Raw genomic sequence first — 18,461 nt, forward strand, 5'->3', positions numbered from 1 at the left:
CGCCCCTCCAGTGCTGTGAAGCCGTCGTCCCTGGCGGACGCATCTCCAGCAGAGAATTTGATCCATATGCTGCTGATTCCTTTACTCTGAACTCATCGCATGCCCCTTTTAGAGCTCTTTGATGCCCAGCAGGACTCGTAGGCCTTTTACGAGCTTACCCTGTTACGCCTAAGGAAGGGAAGTGTCTCAGGGGCTAAATAGGCACAGACTCTGAGAGGGTGCAGTTCTGACCGCTAAGCTTGTACTTTCCTGGGACTCAAATTCCTGCAACCATTCTCTTCCACCCCCCCCCCCCCAGGTGCAGCTCAGCAGCTTTGCATGCACAGACCACAGGCCTAGTGGCAGATTGCAAAGGGCTCTGGCCGCTTCTCCTGCGGCACACCTGGGGCTGGCCTTGGCTCTGTTACAGGCAGAGCGAGGGTATGTGGGGGAAGGAACACATCCTGGCACCCACATAAAAGCTGAGCATGGCAGCTAGCACCTGTAATTGCAGTACTGAAGAGGCAGAGACAGGAGGATCTCTGGAGCCTGAAGCCAGCCAGCCTCACCAAATCAGCAAACTCCGGGTTCAATGAGAGATGCTGTTTAGAAAACAAAAATAGATGGGGCTGAGTGACATGGCTGCCCTACAAGCACGAGAAGCAGAGTATGGGTCGATTCCCCAGCACCCCGTTGTGATCTTAGCAAAGTGGCACATGACTTTAATTCCACCACGCAGGAGCCAAGAACAGGTGGGTCTCTGTGAGTTCAAAGTCAGCCTGTCTACAAAGTGAGTTCCAGGCCAGCTAGGGCTACACAGTGAGACCTAGTCTCCAGTACCCCACTCCACCCCTTACCAGGCCACAGAGGAAGACAATGCAGCCAGTCCTGATGAGACCTGATAGGCTAGGATCAGAAGGAAGGGGAGGAGGACATCCCCTATCAGTGGACTGGGAAAGGGGCATGGATGGAGAAGGCAGAGGGAGGGTAGGATTGGGAGGGGAGAAGGGAGGGTGCTACAGGGGGGATACAAAGTGAATAAATTGTAATTAATAAAAAAAATAGGTTGATTCCATAGTGCTGGGAAAGGCATAGAAAAGGCATAGAAGTGAGTTATGGAACATGTAACCGCAGTGCTGGTGGTGACATCGGGGTGGAGACACACTGATCCCCGGGGCTTGCTGAGCAGTCAGTCTGGCTGAACCAGTGATCTCCGGGCTTAGTAGGCAACCCTGTCTCAGAAAGGTGGAGGACTGGAGAGATGGCCGAGTGTCTAAAAGCACTTGCTGTTCTTGCAGAGGGCTCCCGTGTGCTTTCTGGACCCCACATGGTGGCTTACAACACTCTGTAACTCCTGGTCCAAAGTATCAGATGTTCTCTTCTGGAGAGCTAGCTTCTGCTGGCTCCAGAGATGTTCATGTTGCACAGACATATATTCAGGGAAAACGCTTATGCATATAAACATAATGAATCTTAAAAACTGAAGCAGAGCTTTGGACTCTCTGAGTAGCATCATGGTGGTCAGCAAGAACAAGCACCTGACAAAAGGCGGCAAGAAGGGAGCCGTGAGGAAAGTGGTCGATCCATTTTCTGAGAAAGACTGGTATGTAAAAGCTCCGGCTATGCTCAATATTAGAAACACTGGAAAACAATGGTCACAAGACCTCAAGGAACCAAAATTGCAACTGATGTCCTCAAGGGTCATGTGTTTGAAGTGAGCCTTGCTGATCTACAGAATGTCAAAGGTTCATTTAGAAAATTCAAGCTAATTGCTGAGGATGTCCAGGGCAAAAGCTGCCTGACCAACTTCCACAGCATGGATCTTATCCGGGACACAATGTGGTCCATGGTCAAAAAGTGGCAGGCCATGACTGAAGCTCATGTTGATGTCAAGATGACTGATGGTTATTTGTTCTGTCTTTTCTGAATTTGTTTCACTAAAAAAATACAACAATCAAGACATCCTACGCACAGCACCAGCAGACCTACCAAATCCAGGAAAAGATGATGGAAATCATGAACCAGGAAGTAGTGACAAATGACTTGAAGAAAGTGGTTAATAAGTTGATTCCAGCCTGTCTCTGACATGAACTGATTGGCCTGCTCTTTGATCACCTCCCACTAAGGGGGGAGCAGCCTTACCAGGCCACAGAGGAAGACAATGCAGCCAGTCCTGATGAGACCTGATAGACTAGGATCAGAAGGAAGGGGAGGAAGACCTCCTCTATCAGTGGACTGGGAAAGGGGAATGGATGGAGAAGGCAGAGGGAGGGTAGTATTGGGAGGGGAGGAGGGAGGGTGCTACAGGGGGGATACAAAGTGAATAAATTGTAATTAATAAAAAAAATAGGTTGATTCCATAGTGCTGGGAAAGGCATAGAAAAGGCTTGCCAATGCATGTATTCTCTTCATGGTGTCGTCATAAGAAAAGTAAAAAAGCTGAAAAACCCCAAAGTTTGAATTAGGAAAGCTAATGGAGCTCCATAGTGAAGGTGGTAGTTCTGGAAAAACAACGGGTGAGGAGACAGGAGCTAAAGTCGAACGAGCCGATGGATATGAACCACCAGTCCAAGAATCCATTAAAAATCCAGATTTTAATAGTGACAAATTCCTATTGGTTCCTATTGGTAATGATAAAAAACAATAAAGTAGAGAGCAATTGAAGAAGATACTCAGTGTCAACCTTGAACCTATACACAGACACACACGCCACACCCACAGGAACATACATGGACACACATACACACAAAAAGAGAAAAAGAAAAAAGATTACACGGGAGTGGTCAAGGAGGACAGCAGAGGTTAAGCTATGGCCTGGTCTCGCGAAAACCCACACATGTGTATTCACATGCATCGCCATTATCAACATAACACTGGCCATGAGGAGAGGAGCATCAGAGGCTAATAGAGGAGAGACTGAGCCCCCCCAACCAGATCTCCTAATCAAACGTGACCCTACTTAGTGTCCAAGATCAGCCGGGGTCACTTGCATTGGTGATGGTGTAGCGAGGGAAAGGAATCAGGTGTGCACCTGAGGGCAGCGGGTAGCAGCAGCTTTGAAGAGGGAATTTATGGGGACACGTCTGCTTTTTATCAGGGAAGAAGGACATGTGGACTGTGTCTCAAAGTCTTGGAGACTGGCTTATATCTTACAAGGGTGTCCAGCATACTGCCGTCAAGCCACGTGTAGAGGCGGATAGCTATGAAGGTGACCTTACAGACTCATAAGCCTACTGCAGTTATGCAGAAGGTTCGTATTACTGCAATCCTTCCCCTCCCCCTCCCCCTCCCCTCCCCTCCCCTCCTCTCCCCTCCTTCCTCTCCCCTCCCCTCCCCTTCTTCCCCTCCCTTCCCCTCCCCTTCCCCTCCCCTCCCTTCCTCCCCTCCCCTTCCCTTCTTCCTTTCTTTTTTAGCAGTAGTAACTGGGTGGGGATGGTCTCAAGCACAATTTTGAAGACAACATTGAGATTTGATGTTGTCATCTGCAAAGTTCACATCTGAGAACCTCGCAATCAAGTTACGAATATATCCAGTCAGTCCTGGCGAGATGACTCACAGGGAAAAGCAGCTGCCACCAAGTCTGACAACCTGGGTGAGACCCTGGGGACCCACGTGGTGGAAGGAGACTCTACTACTGAAGGTTGTTTCTTACCACCACCCCCCACACACACACAATAAACACGCAAAAAAAGAATAATTGTTTTGTTTGAAAAACTACAAAAGGAGGCTAGAGAGATGGCTCGGCAGTTAAGAGCACTGGCTGCTCTTACTGGGTTCAACTCCTAGTGTCCACACGGTGGCTCAGAACCTCTGTAACTCCAGTTCCAGGTGACCTCTTCTGGCCTCTGCAGGTACCCCCCCCCCACACACACACGCATAGACATTAATGTAGGTAAAAACATGCCCACACATGAAATTTTTAAAAACTTTCACACAAAAAGTCTCGGAATGTTTGGACTGAGTTTACAGCTCTGTCGGGCTGCATTGAAGGCTATCCTGGGCCGGGTCCGCAGCAGGTTGGACATGCTCAAGCTCAAGTTGCGCCGTACTGTATTATGTGTAAGCGGGTTTGCAGGCTCCCTCCTGCTCCACAGAGGGTGTGAGCTGGGAATGGTATAAACGACTGATGCAGGAATTATAACTTGTGACCAAAGACTTGTCTAGTCCTAAGATGAAGTGTTTGCAATGATGACCTCAGTGTCAAGGGTTTGCAGAAGGGAGGGGCGAGTCCAAGGATAGCTTCAGCCCTGCCCCCTACCCATGTGAACCCCAACTGGAAAGCAAGACAGAAGGCAGGGCCCATTCTCGCCAGTGTTCTGAGGACCCAGGCCATGGGTGGCATTGGTAGACCAGGAAGCCAAGTCAGCACACACGCGGCAGGGCCAGGCGGGTGTCTCACAGCTCTGGTGGCCTTCCTATCTCTGGGACTAGTTGGGCAGAGTCTTGCTTCACTTTTGATGAAAGAGACTGTGGGCAGCTCTGCCAGGCACGAGTGACCCCTGCCTCTGCCAGTACAAATATACCACCTCAAAGCAATCACAGAGGTGTGCCATGTCAAACAGGGCATTGGCAGCTGAGTTCACAGTGCAGCTTTGCTTGAGTTGTGCCAGCTTCGGAGGTGGCTTAGGGGACAGCCAGACAGCTGAGAATCAAGTCTTACTACCATGGGCCACTTATACGGAGGGTCCCCCTCCTATCACTGGGTTTTCTAATACTCAGGGGTGTCATGGAGTATACAATAGGGCAACTTAGAAGTGACAGCTAATGTTCATTGTCATCTTGACAGGATCTAGAGTCACTGTGGAAACACACTTCTGGATGTGTCCATGATAGAGTGTCTAGATCAGGTTTATTGAGGTATCCCATCTTAACTGTGGGCACCATCATTCCACGGACTGGGGTACCAGGTTAAAGAAAGAGCTCATGAGCTGAGTACCAGCATTCATCACTCTCTGCTCCCTGTCTGTAGGAGCAATGTGGCCAGCCACCTCACCGTTTCTGCTGCCAGGACTTCCCAGACATGATAGACTGTATCCCTTGAACTGTGAGTCAGAATAAACCTGTCCTAGTCAAGTTTCTGTTGCTGTGATGAAGGTCACGAACAAAAGCAACTTGGGGAGTAGAGGGTTTATTTTATATCACAGGTTGCAGTCCACCATGAAATGAAGTGGGGGCAGAAACTCAAGGAACCAGAAGCAGAGGGCATAGAGAAAAGCTGCTTACTGGCTTGTTCAGCCTGCTGTCTTATACCATCCAGGACCACCTGTACAGGGATGGCACCAGCCCCACTGTGGTAGACCCTCCTATATCAACCGTTGGTCAAGAAAATGCCCCCACAGAACCTGCCTTCAGGCCAATCTGATGGTGACAAGTTTTCAACCGAGATTCCCTCTTCCTGGATTTGTTTATATTTGTGTCAAGTTGACAAAGACCAACCAGCCCCAAACCCTTCCTCCCTGAGGCTGCTTTCATTAGGTAGCTAATCACAGCAATGAGAAAAGCGACTAATACAGCAAGTCTGGGAGGCCTAACCTCACCCCCATCACTCACCCACAGCCTTGCTCATCCCCAGCATCACTCAGACGTGTCTGGCTTTCTCATCTGTCAAGTGGGTATAAAATCCTGGTGTTGAGAGTAGGCAGGTGGTTCTGTGAGTGAAATGCTTGCTATACAAGCATGAAGCTCTGAGATCAGCCCAAATAAACTTGTTCCGTGGCCACACGTTTTATCTCAGCCACAGAAGAGTAACAAGTTCAGTCCCCAGAGCTTGGAGATCCATGCTAACCCCTGAGCCCCAGGCAGGGCAGGGATGTGCAGGGCTGGTGGCCCAGATGGTGACAGAAACTGTCAGGATGATGCTCTAGGCGAAGAGTAGGACACAGAGACTGAAGTGAAAGGCTGGGTTTGCCGGAGCTCATCTCCCCGCGTGTGACATTGCTGACCCCTCCTGTGTGTGGCTTTCATTTTCTTAAAAGTCGTCATGTCCCCAGGTTCCAGAGTTCCTTGTTCTTTAGCCTCTTTCTGTGGGACCTGTCATTCTGCCCACTGTGTATGGGACTGTTCACTGGGTTATCCTGGACTCATTGTTCCCGTCTCCTCCCACGTGTGTTTGTGTGTGTGCGCACACGTGTGCACAAACACTAGAGAAAGACATTGGCTGTTACTCCTTAGCTACACCCACCTTCTTTTGTCACACTGCGTCTCTCACTGGTCTGGAACTAGCCAAGCAGGCTAAGCTGGCCAGCCAGTGGCCTTTGGGGATCCCCTTGTCTTCATCACCTCAGCACTGGGCTTACAATCGTGTGCTCTCACACCTGCATTGGCCTTACACTCTCACACCATTTTCTGTTGCATCTTGTTTTATATGGGTTCCAGGGGGTGGAGGTGTCAAGCTCAGATCCTCATGACTAAGTCAAATGCTTTACTGACATTTACTGACATTGTGCTGACATTTTGAGAATGGCTAGGAGAATCCAGGTGGAGCCTGAGGTCCAGGATGACTTGAGTTTGTCCTCTGAGCATGGACAGTTAAGGGTTGGACTCTTTAGCTGCTCAGTGCACAAGACAGTCACGTGTTTAGGGACAGAGAAAGGCCCTGTGTGTCTAAGGAAGAGGAGCAGAAAGGTCAGTGAAAGAGGCTCCAGTAGGCTCTGGAGAAGCCAGTGCTGGTGGTGGGTAGAGGCTTGGTGTGAGACGAGGGCAGAGCTTGGGGCTGGAGTCAACATGGCCACTCTCAAGTGATCCTCAGGGGTCTCTTGTATACCATGTGCTATATCATTGTACATGGGGGCAGCTGACACCCAGGACTGAGAGTGAGAGGTGTGAGCTAATGGGTAAACCAGTGAGAACCTTTTAACAGATAAATGTTGCCAAGCCTGATGACCTGAGTTTGATCTTAGACTCAGTTGGTGGAAAGAGAGAACTGATTCCTGAAAGCTATCCTCTGATCATGTTCATCATGGAACACACACACACATACACACTTACATTGTAAAAAAAAAAAAAAAACCCAAAACCCTCATCATCAAAGTCTCCAAATATCATCCAAAACGTTTTGGTATCCTATGCTGGCCTTAAAGACTGGATAGCCAAGGGAAACTCTGAACCACCTGTCTCCACCCCTAGGATGCTGGGATTACAGGTAGCACAGCTACTCCTGGGGATGGAACTCCGGGCTTTGTGCACACCACCCAAGCACTCTCACAGCCAAGGCACCATGCCATATGTCCCCTATTGCTTCTTGACCTGACCCAGTAGGATCCCTTTTACATCCTTTGTCCATGTGTCCTGCCCTCCCACCCCCAGCATCTATGCAGACAATACTCCACTTTGTAAGTGTGCCTGCTTTAAGCCACCAGAGAAACCTTTCATTCCTGATCCCCTTACCTAGAGCATCATTGCTGGACCCGGGGGTGGGGGTGGGGCTCACTCAGTTGGTAGTGTGCTTGCTGTACAAGCACAAGGACCCGAGTTTGATCCCTAGGGCCCATGTAGAAAAGCTGGGGTGAAAGCTGTTGAAGTTCAATCAATTGAGCTCCTGCCTTGAGGCTTAGTTGAGAGCATGCTTGAGGCCTTGGGTTCAACCCTCAGCACTGCAGAACAAGGTATGGTGGCACATGCCTGTCACTGCAGTGTCTGTGAGGTAGATGCAGGAGGATGAGAAGTTTAAGACCCTCCTCCTTTACATACAGAGTTCAAAGCTGGCCTGGGCTACTGGAGATCCTATCTCAACACCACCACCAACAACAACAGCAACAGCAACAACGATCAGGTATGTCCCCACAGAGACATGTCTATGATCCCAGTTTCGGTGAGGAAAGACAGGTTGATTGTTGGGACTAGCCAGCCAGCCTAGCAGAATCCTGACCAGTGCAAGGCTCAATCTCAAAAACAAGGTTAGTGTCTGAGAAACAATACCAAGATTGGTCTTAAACTTCCCCAAGTAAGCACACCAGCACAACACAGGGACCTGTGTACACACACACACACACACACACACACACACACGCACACATACACAGCACATACATGGACATGTACACACACATATAACACACCTCTTGTCCTAGTTTCATTTCTGTTAGGCTGATAAAATACTCTGACAATAGCAGCTTAAGGAAGAAAGGGTATATTTTAATTTGTGATTCTAGCTTAGTCCTCGACTGTGAGGAAGTTGGGACAGCAGGGACATGAAGCAGTTTGGTGGTATCCACAGTCACGAACAGGGAATACATGCTTACGCTCCAACCACTCTCTCTCTCTCTCTCTCTCTCTCTCTCTCTCTCTCTCTCTCTCCAATCTGGGACCCAAAAATCCAGGGAATGATGCTACGCATTTTTAGGCTGGGTCTTCCTACTTCAGTTAACATCATCAAAGCAATCTCCCATAAACATGCCCATAGGCCGACCTGATGCAGACAGTCCCTCACTGAGAGTCTCTTCCCAGGTGAGTATAGATTGACAATGAAATCTAATTATCCCTGGTTAACAATTAAAGCTAACTCTCATCCTTCTTGCTACTGCTGCATGCTGTACCCCACTTTATCTCCCCCCACCCCCGTATTACCTGAAATTGCATTTTCTGTGTTTCATCACTTGCAGTGTTTCCTGCATCAGTCCTCCTGTGTCCAAGGACAGGGTCATGGTCCCTCCTGCTGGGTAATCAATGTGCACGCATGGCAATGGCTCCCAGCATACTTGTGGAATGACTGTAAGGGAGGAAGAATGGGAGGGAGTGTGGGGCAGGCGTGCCTGCTGCATCAGTCTGTGTATGTCAGTGCGGGACGGGGTTTCCTAAGGAGGGGGGAATTGCTTGCCAAACACATTTCAGATGGCTAGAGGCTGCAAAGGGGAAAAAACAAAGCTATAAAACCACTAGATGAAAAGACAGGAGAATATTTTCATGATCTTGGAGGAGAGGCAGCATTCCTAAGCAGGACATGAAATCCAGAAGCTAGCAAAGAAAACCTCAACAGGCTCGATTACATAAAAATAAATGCTTCTGCATGGTCCAAAACACGATAAACAAAGTTAAAAGACCTGACCAGGGGAGAAATTTAAAACATGTGTAATGGACCAACAGATTAATGTTGTAACATATAATGAGATCCCATGAGGCAAGAAGAAAAAGCATACACAACCTGGCAGAAAAACAAAACAAACAAATAGAGAAAATAAAAAAACCCAAAAAAAATGCAAAACCAAAGGCTGGGGTGTAACTCAGCTGGTAGACTGCTTGTCTAGCATGCAAGAAGCCCAGAGCTTCAACCCCAGCACAGTAAAAACTGGGTGTGGTGGTGCATGTCTGTAATCCAGCACTGGGGAGGTGGAAGCGGGAGAAAACGGAGTGAAAGGTCATCTTTAACTATATAGGGAGACCCAGTTTGGACTATGTAAGGCACCATGGGTGGAAAACGGAAAAAAAGAAAGGGAGGGAGAGAAGAAGGGATGGAAGGAGGGAGGGAGGAAAGAAGGGATTGAAGGGAGATATGGAAAAAGAATAGAAGAATTGATTTTGCATCCAGCTACTTTGCTGAAGGTGTTTCTCAGCTGTAGGTAGAATTCTCTGGTAGAATTTTGGGGTCACTTATGTATATTATCATATCATCTGCAATAGTTTGACTTCTTTCTTTCCAATCTGTATCCCCTCAATATCCTTTACTTTTCTTATTGCTCTAGCTAGAACTTCAAGTACTATATTGACAGATACAGAGATAATGAGCAGCCTTGTCTTGTCCCTGATTTTAGTGGGAGTGCTTTAAGGTTCTCTCCACTTAATTTGAGCTGACTATTGGCTTGCTGTATATTGCCTTTATTGTGTTTAGGTAATGGCCTTGTATCCCTGATCTCTCCAAGACTTTTGACATGAAGAGGTGTTGAATTTTATCAAATGATTTTTTAGCATCTAATGAAAAAACCAGTAGCCCTCCTTTATACAACCCATAAACAGTCTGAGAAAGAAATTAGAGAAATGACACCCTTCACAATAGCCACAAATAATATAAAATATCTTGATGTAACTCTAACCAAGCAATTGAAAGACTTCAAGTTCTTGAAGAATGAAATTGAAGAAGAGGATGGAAAGATCTCCCATGCTCATAGATCAGTAGGATTAACATAGTAAAAATGGCCATCTTACCAAAAGCAATCTACAGATTCAATGCAGTTCCCATCAAAATTCCAATACAGTTCTTTACAGACCTTCAAAGAGAAATTCTCAACTTCATATGGAAAAATAAAAGACCCAGGATGGCTAAAACGATTCCATACAATAAAGAACTTCTGGAGGTATCACCATCCCTTACTTCAAGCTGTACAACAGAGCAATAGTAATAAAAACTGCATGGAACTGGCATAGAAACAGACTGGTTGATCAATGAAATCAAATAGAAGACCCAGAAATAAACCCACACACCTATGACACCTGTTTTTTTTTTTTTTACAAAGATGCCAAAACCATACAAGGGAAGAAAGAAAGCATCTTCAGCAAATGGTGCTGGTCTAACTGGATGTCTGCATGCAGAAGAATGCGAATAGATCAATGTTTATCACCTTGCACAAAACTCAAGTAGAAGTAGATCAAAGACCTCAACATAAAACTGGATACACTAAATGTATTAGAAGAAAAAGTGGGGAAGAGCCTGGAATTCATTGGCATAGGAGACAACTTCCTGAACACCAACAGCACAGGCTCTAAGATCAACAATTAATAAATGGGACCTCATGAAACTGAAAAGCTACCATAAGACAAAGGATACTGTCAATAGAACAAACTGGCAGCCTACAGATTTTGAAAAGATCTTCACTAACCCTATATCCAATAGAGGACTAATATCTGAAATATATAAAGAACTCAAGAAATTAAAGACCAACAAACCAAATAATCCAATTTAAAAAATGGGCTACAGAGCTAAACAAAATTTTCAACAGAGGAAACTCTAATGGCTGAGAAGCACTTAAATAGATGTTCAGCCTCCTTAGTAATCAGGGAAATGCAAATAAAAATGACTTTGAGAATCCATTTTGCACCTGTCAGAATAGCTGAGATTAAAAAACAAAACAAAACAAAAAAACAAAAACAAACAAACAAACAAAAACTCATGCTGGTGGGAGTGTAAACTTGTAAAACCACTCTGGAAATCTGGTGCTTTCTCAGAAAATGGGAATAGTTCTACCTCAAGATCCAGCTATACCACTCCTGGACATATACCCAAAAGATGCTCCTCCATATTACAATGACACTTGCTTAACTATGTTCATGGCACCTTTATTTGATTTAGCCAGAATCTGGAATCAACCCAGATGCCCCTCAACTAAAGAATGAATAGAAAAATTGTGGTACATTAACACAATAGAATACTACTCAGCTTTTAGAAACAAGGAAATCATGCAATTCACAGGCAAATGGATGGAACTAAAAAAGATCATCCCGAATGAGGTAACCCAGAAACAGAAAGACACACATAATATTTACTTATAAGTGGATAGTCATATAATACAGGATAACCATACCACAATCCACAGACCCAAAAAAAGCAAAGTAACAAGAAGGGCTCAAGGGAGGATACTTGAATCTTGAATCCCACTCAAAAGGGGAAATAGAATAGATGTTGACAGTGGATGAAGAGAGGGAGCTTCGTGAGAGAGGGTGTGGGAAAGGGAATGAGGATGGGAGTCAGATGTGGGGAGAGCGGGGATGGGAGGCAAGAGGATAGGGAAGGAGAATGGAAACCGGGAGGAGGGAGAGCATCTGTGAGATAAGCGGGAGACCTATGACAGAGTAGGCTCCTGGGAGAACTCTAGCTGAAACTCTCAGTTGCAGGGGACATGGAGACTGAAGCGGCCACCTCCTAGCCAGGTTGGTCTTCCAGTGAAGTGAGGGGGACACCAACCCCCCAACAACACCTTCGGTCCAAAATCTACCCTCCCAACAGGATGTGCAGGGATAAAGATGGAGCAGAGATTGAGGGAATGGCCAATAAATGACTGGCCCAACCCGAGACCCGCCCCAGAGCAGAAAGCTAGTCCCTGACACTGTTAATGATACTCTGCTATGCTTGCAGACAGGGCATGACTGTCCCCTTTCCTTTCATTCCACCCAGCTGTGGAATGAAACAGATGCGGAGACCCACAACCAAACATTAGGTGGACCCAGGGGAATCTTGTGGAGGAGCGTGGAGAAGGATAAAAGGTCCTGGAGGGGACAAGAAGCCCTCAAGAAGACCAACAGATTCAACTAAACTAGGCCCATAGGGGCTTACAGAGACTGAAGCACCAACTAAAGCGCATGCATGGATTGGACACATATGTAACTGATGGACAACTCATCCTTGTGTGGGTCTCCTAGCAACAAGGGGAGCATGAGCCATATCTGACATGGACTCAGTTGCCTGCTTTTGAATCATTTTCCCCTAGCTGGGCTGCATTGTCAGGCCTCAAGAGAAGAGGGTGTACTACTTCCTGGTATGACTGGATGGGCTGGGGTGGGACTTAAGGGAGGGGGATCCTTTTCTGAGGAGAAGGGAAGGGAGAGAAAGGGGAAAGAGGATGAGAAGAGGAAGGAGGGGGCTGCGATCGGGATGTAAACTGAATAAATTGATTTTTAGAAGTCCTATATTCTAATAAAATAAAGGCAGAAGTAGAAAGTAAAAAGAATAAAAGAAGAAAGAAATGAAGGATGGGTAGGGAAAGGCTTGAGAAATTTCTAGAGTAAAAAATATGGGGGTGGCGAGCTGCTCAGTGGTCAAGAAGCTCATTCTGCTCTTGAAGAGGAACCCAGCTCTGTCCCAGTATGTGGACTGGGTGGCAAGGGCTTGTAGAGGGAGCTCGGGGCTCTGACACCCGCTTCTGGAATCTGAGGACAACTGTCCTCGTATAGATACACTCCCAGTCTATACACATAATAAAGAGTACATACACATAATAAAAAGTAAATCTCAAAAAGTTAGTCCAGGAATCTCTGAATGGCTGAACAGGTGCTGCTGGGAATCAGTACGAGGCAGCAAGAGTCCAGGGTGAAAGTTGATGGTAGGTCCAATGCATCAGCCAGGGTGTGGGGCTGTGGGACCACTGTGGGACTAGATGGATATGGTCCCTGTGGAAGGCAGGAAGGCGGTTAGGGGCTCGGTGGCACTCAAAATGGTCATGCCTCAGGACCGGGAATGCCGCTGTTAGGGGCCTACCCTTGAAAACTGGCAGTTGTTCAACATCTCATGGTTTCTGCATGCAGAAAGCACAAAGCAAAGGGACCCAGCTTCTCCAGAAAGGAGGCAGTTGGTGCCAGCCACCTCTGGTGAAACTCACTGTGTGCAAATCAAAGCCTGGGTTGTGGTAGGATAGCATGGTCCCAGAGGCTAAAAATGTGTTTAAAACATTAATTTCTTTATTTGCGGGGTGAGGTGAAGTTGCCATGGTGTGCAGTAGATGTCAGATGAAGGCTAGTGGGAATCTGTTCTCTCCTTTGAACACGGGAGTCCTGGGAGTTGAACTCAGACTGCCAGGCTTGGCCGCAAGCCCCTGCATCTACTGGACACACACTCCTGCAGACAGTGCTCAGACACTGATAGTACTGACACACTGCTGTAGACAGTAGGGAGCTCTAGAAGGAAGGGCACAGCATGACGTATAAGTATTCATATTTTTATCATAAAATTACAGCAACTAAAATAGATTAGGATTGTAATCTTGTTTTTGTTTCTTGAACAGGTCTTACATGTAGCCATGGCTGGTCTAGAACTTGGTACGTAGACGAGGCTGGTCTCAAATTTACTTCAATCTTCATGCCTTTTTTTTTTTTTTTTGTCTCCTAAGCGCATTACAGGTATTACAGATGAATACCATTAAAACTGGCTATTGTAACTTTGGGTGTGTGTGATGTATGTGTTTCTGAGTGATGTATGCACACATGCCTGCATATCTGTGTACAAGCTACAAGTGAGTACAGGCCAGAAGAAGATGTCTACACTTCCTCTGTCACACTTCACCTTATTCTTTGAGACAAGATTTCTGCTGAACCAGCATTTGCCTAGGTCAGCTAGCTACTAAACTTGAGATTCCACCTACCTCTACTCCCCAGTGCTGGGGTTACAGACATACATGATCATGCCTAGCCTTCTACTGGAACTGGGGGTGTGATTTGGAGTCCTCTTGCTTTTATAGTAACTACTATTATGTACTGAGCCATCTTCTCAGCCCTCTTGTACTCTCTCTCTCTCTCTCTCTCTCTCTCTCTCACACACACACACATACACACACACACACACACACACACACACACACACACACACAGGTTTGTTTAGACAGGGTATCACTATATAGACTTAAATGGCCTGGAGCTCACTACGTAGAGCAGGCTGGCCTCAAATTCAAAAAGCTTAACCTGCCCCTGCCTCTCAAGTGCCAGGATTAGAGGTGTGTGCCACAATGGCCAGCACTTGTAATTTTTTTAAATGCCAAACTTAAAATGTTAATTTACTTATTTTATGCACATTGGTGTTTTGCCTGCACATGCATCTGTGCACCATATGCACGAGTTACAGAAAGTCATGAGCAGGTATGTGGGTGCTAGGAATTAAACCCTGGGTCCTCCAGAAGAGACATCAGCGCTCTTAACTATAGAGCCATCTCTCTATCACTGACTGTAATTCTGTAATTTTTAATAATAAAAAATAGGAGCATTAGGCCTGGGGACATAGCTCGGTTGTTTGCTTGCTGCTCAAGAATGAGGACCTGAGTTTGATCCCTAGAATCAAGTACTCCCATAGCTGTTGAGGCAGAGACAAGAGGATTCCGGGGGCTTGCTTGCCAGATAGTTTACCCATACCACTATGTTTGAGACGGTACAACCCTTCCTCAAAAACAAACATAATCAACGGTCTTAGTCAGTGTTCTATTGCTGTAGAGACACCAAAAGAAAGCATTTAATTGGGTCTGGCTTGTAGTTTCAGAGGTTTAGTCCATTATCATCGTGATGAGGCGCATGGCGGCAAGAATGGAGCTGGAGCAGTAGCTGAGAGCTACATCCTGATCCACAGGCTGAGAGAGGCAGAGAGAAATACCGGGCCTGCTGTGGGCTTTCGAAACTTCAAAGTCTACTCCCAATGACACACTTCTTCCAACAAGGCCACACCTCCTAATCCTTATCAAACAGTGCCATGATGACTAAGCATTTAAACACATGCGCCTATGTGGGACATTCTTATTCAAACCACCACAACAACCCACCCTTGCAAATAAAAACAAAAACAAAAACAAAAAAGCCCTCACAAAAAACAAGGTGTCAAGACTCCTGAGGAGTGATGACTGAGTTTGACCTCTAGCCTGACGCATACATGCACACTTATGTGCACAGGAACCATTCCCATGAGCACACCTGCAAATAAGAGCATTAAAGGGGGTTCTCTGATCCTTCCTGTTGTTGCCATAACGAACCCTTCATTGACCTGAACTGCATGGCCTACATGTTCCAGTGTGACTCTACCCATGGAGGTTCAACATCGCAGTCAAGGCTGAGAGCGGGAAGCTTGTCCTCAATGGCAAGGCCATCGCCATCTTCCAGGAGCGAGGTCCCGCTAACATCAAATGGGGCGATGCTGGTTTGAAAAATAAGTTTGCATATCAAAGTTCCGGTCCTTACAAATTCGTGTTTCAATTGCCTGTTTACTCACCGGTGCCCAGCCCAGCCTGGTGGGCATGTCTAACCCCACATCCTGCAGGGCAAGAGAGTCCACAGCGGAAAGTGTGCTGTTAAACACACAGAGTGGTCACCCTCCTTTACTGTCTAAGTGGTTCTGTTATGTTTGACGCTGGTGCCGAGCATGTTGTGGAGTCTACTGGTGTCTTCACCCATGGAGAAGGCAGGGCCACATGAAGAGTGGGGCCCAAAGGGGTCACCATCTCTTCCCCTTCTGCCAATGCCCCATGTTTGTGATGGGTGTGAACCATGAGAAATGTGACAACTCACTCAAGATAGTCTGCAGTGCTTCTTGTACCACCAACTGCTTAGGCACCCTGACAACTTTGGCATCATGGAAGAACTCATGACCACAGTCCATGCCATCACCATTACCCAGAAGCCTGTGGATGGACCCTCTGGAAAGCTACAGTGTGATGGCTGTGGGGCTGCCCAGAACATCATCCCTGGATCCACTGGTGCTACCAAGGCTGTGGGCAAGGTCATCCTGGAGCTGAAGAAGCTCACTGGCATGGCCTTCCATGTTTCTGCCACCAACGTGTCTATTGTGGATTTGACATGGCAACTGGAGAAAGCTTCTAAGTTTGATGACATCAAGGTGGTGAAGAAGGCATCCGAGGGCTCACTAAAGGGCATCCTGGGCTACACTGAAGACCAAGCTGTCTCCTGCAACTTCAACAGTGACTCCCACTCTTTCACCTTTGATGCTGGGGCTGACATTGCTCTCAATAACAACTTTGTAAAGCTCATTTCCTGGTGTGACAAAGAATACAGCTACAGCAACAGGGTGGTGGACCTCATTGCCTGCAGGAGTAAGAAGCCCTGGACCACCCACTCCAGGAAGAACACAAGAGGATTAAAGAGGCCTGTTTGCTGAGTCCCCTCTGTCCAGACTTAGACTCCACACTGAGCATCTCCCTCACAGTTTCTATTCTAGAGACCCCAGAAGAAGGGAAAGGGCTTAAGGAAGCCGACTTTCTTGAATACCATCAATAAACTTCACTGTACCCATAAGAAAAGCACTAAAGGGCGTGTCTAGCTTCATAGCACCGTTAGGCAGGGACGGGGGAGCCTGGGTTTGTGTACTGTGAACCTCCTGGAACTTATGCTGTAGACTCAGGATGAGATAAACACCAGATCTCAGTATGGTCAGCCCTGTCCTCTCTTCCTAGAATGCTGCAGGGCAGATCATTTTTGCAGTGAGAGTCTAGATGTAGGCTCTCAGGATAGGAAAGAGGCATGAACCAGGGTCAGCCTTACTAGGTGACTGATGACTGACTCCTTTGGCAATGTCACTCAGCTAAAACTTGGCAGCTTGATATTCAGTGGTCCCTTTCCACTCCAGGGATTTCAGGCCCCCTCCTTAGAGACAAGGACAGATCTTTTCCCTTCTCATAGAGGCCTCTGCATACCCCATCTCAGGTTTTGGATGACCAGGGGCCTCATCTATAATTGCACCATCATATAAATAGATGTAGATCCTCATATGGGTGTCAAGATGGTTGGCCAGGAAGAAGCCAGCTGGAGAGAGATTGTGGGGTAGGACATGAGTTGGTACTGGGTACAGAAAGCCCTGACCTCCCTCTAGGAGATAATAGCAATGGCACATTCATCATGGCAGCTTTCTTGAGCCCAGCTATGAGTCTCAGGGACGTGATAAACTTTCCCAAGATGACCAGATGGCACCTACAGCGCCTCAGCCACCTTCCGATGGTTGCTGTCCCCAGTATTTTTATTTCAGACTCAATATCTACCCTGGGCTTTCTTTTCTTTTTTTCTCTTCTCTCCTCTTCTCCTCTCTCCTCTCCTCTCCTCTCCTCTCCTCTCCTCTCCTCTCCTCTCCTCTCCTCTCCTCTCCTCTCCTCTCCTCTCCTCTCCTCTTCTCTCTTCTCTTCTCTTTTCTGTTTTTTTTTTTTTTTTTCTTTTCCAAGACAGGCCTTAAACCTCTCTGTAGCCCTGGCTGTCCTGTAACTCATTATGTAGACCAGGCTGACTTTGAACTCACAGAGATCCACCTGCTTCTGCTTCCCTAGTGCTACCACCACCTGTCTGATACCCTGGGTTTTTACTTGGCTAACTGCCTCCTCACAGCTGCTGGTTTACAGGGCTAACAGCCTTCCTGCTTTGTCTTTATTCTGCCTCTAATCCTGGTCCTTGAACTTATGAGCTGTGCTGGAGATGTGCTGGACGGTTGAAAGGTTATAGGGAAAGTGGGAACCACAGGAAAAAGCCAGAACTTGAGTGCCATGGCTGAGACAACAGGCAGAGAGTGTTCCCCTGAGGTCCACATCTCTGGCCACTGATGATGGGGGAGGAGGGGGATGGAGGCCAGGGCAGTCTGTCCATCCACATATCCGAGGATGAGACTCTAATCCAGAGGAAGGAAGGAGAGGAGCACCCTGGGCTGCCAGAGCAGTGGTTCTGTGAGGGCAGCACTGATTCCTGGACCCTCACACCTAAGAGATTCCTTGCCATGTACACAGGATCTTAGGTCACAGGGGAAGGGGGAAGGCCAGGGCCAGCCAGGCCTCTCTGACTTCATGTATCAGTTTAGGAGCCTCCCAAGGATATTGACCATGCCCCCAGTGTATATGGCAGTGTGCGTGGGGGGTAGTATACATACTTGGTGTTTGTGTGCACATGTGTGTGCAAGAGGGCATGTACATGTGTATACGTGTGCATTTGGAGTCCAGAGGTTGACATTGGATGTCTTTCTTCCTTGTTTTCTATCTTCCTTTCATTAAAAAAAAAAAAAAAAAAAACTTGCTTATTATGTTAATTGTGTGTGTGTG

At 47.1% G+C, this 18,461-nt stretch overlaps 1 pseudogene; it reads left to right on the top strand.

Moving 5' to 3' along the window:
* Nucleotides 1-1,493: 1,493 nt before the first annotated feature.
* On the top strand, nt 1,494-12,446 carry LOC110546422 (small ribosomal subunit protein eS1-like; annotated as a pseudogene).
* Nucleotides 12,447-18,461: the final 6,015 nt, after the last annotated feature.

This window comes from Meriones unguiculatus, chromosome 18 (genome assembly GCF_030254825.1).
Source record: "Meriones unguiculatus strain TT.TT164.6M chromosome 18, Bangor_MerUng_6.1, whole genome shotgun sequence".
NCBI lineage: Eukaryota > Metazoa > Chordata > Mammalia > Rodentia > Muridae > Meriones > Meriones unguiculatus.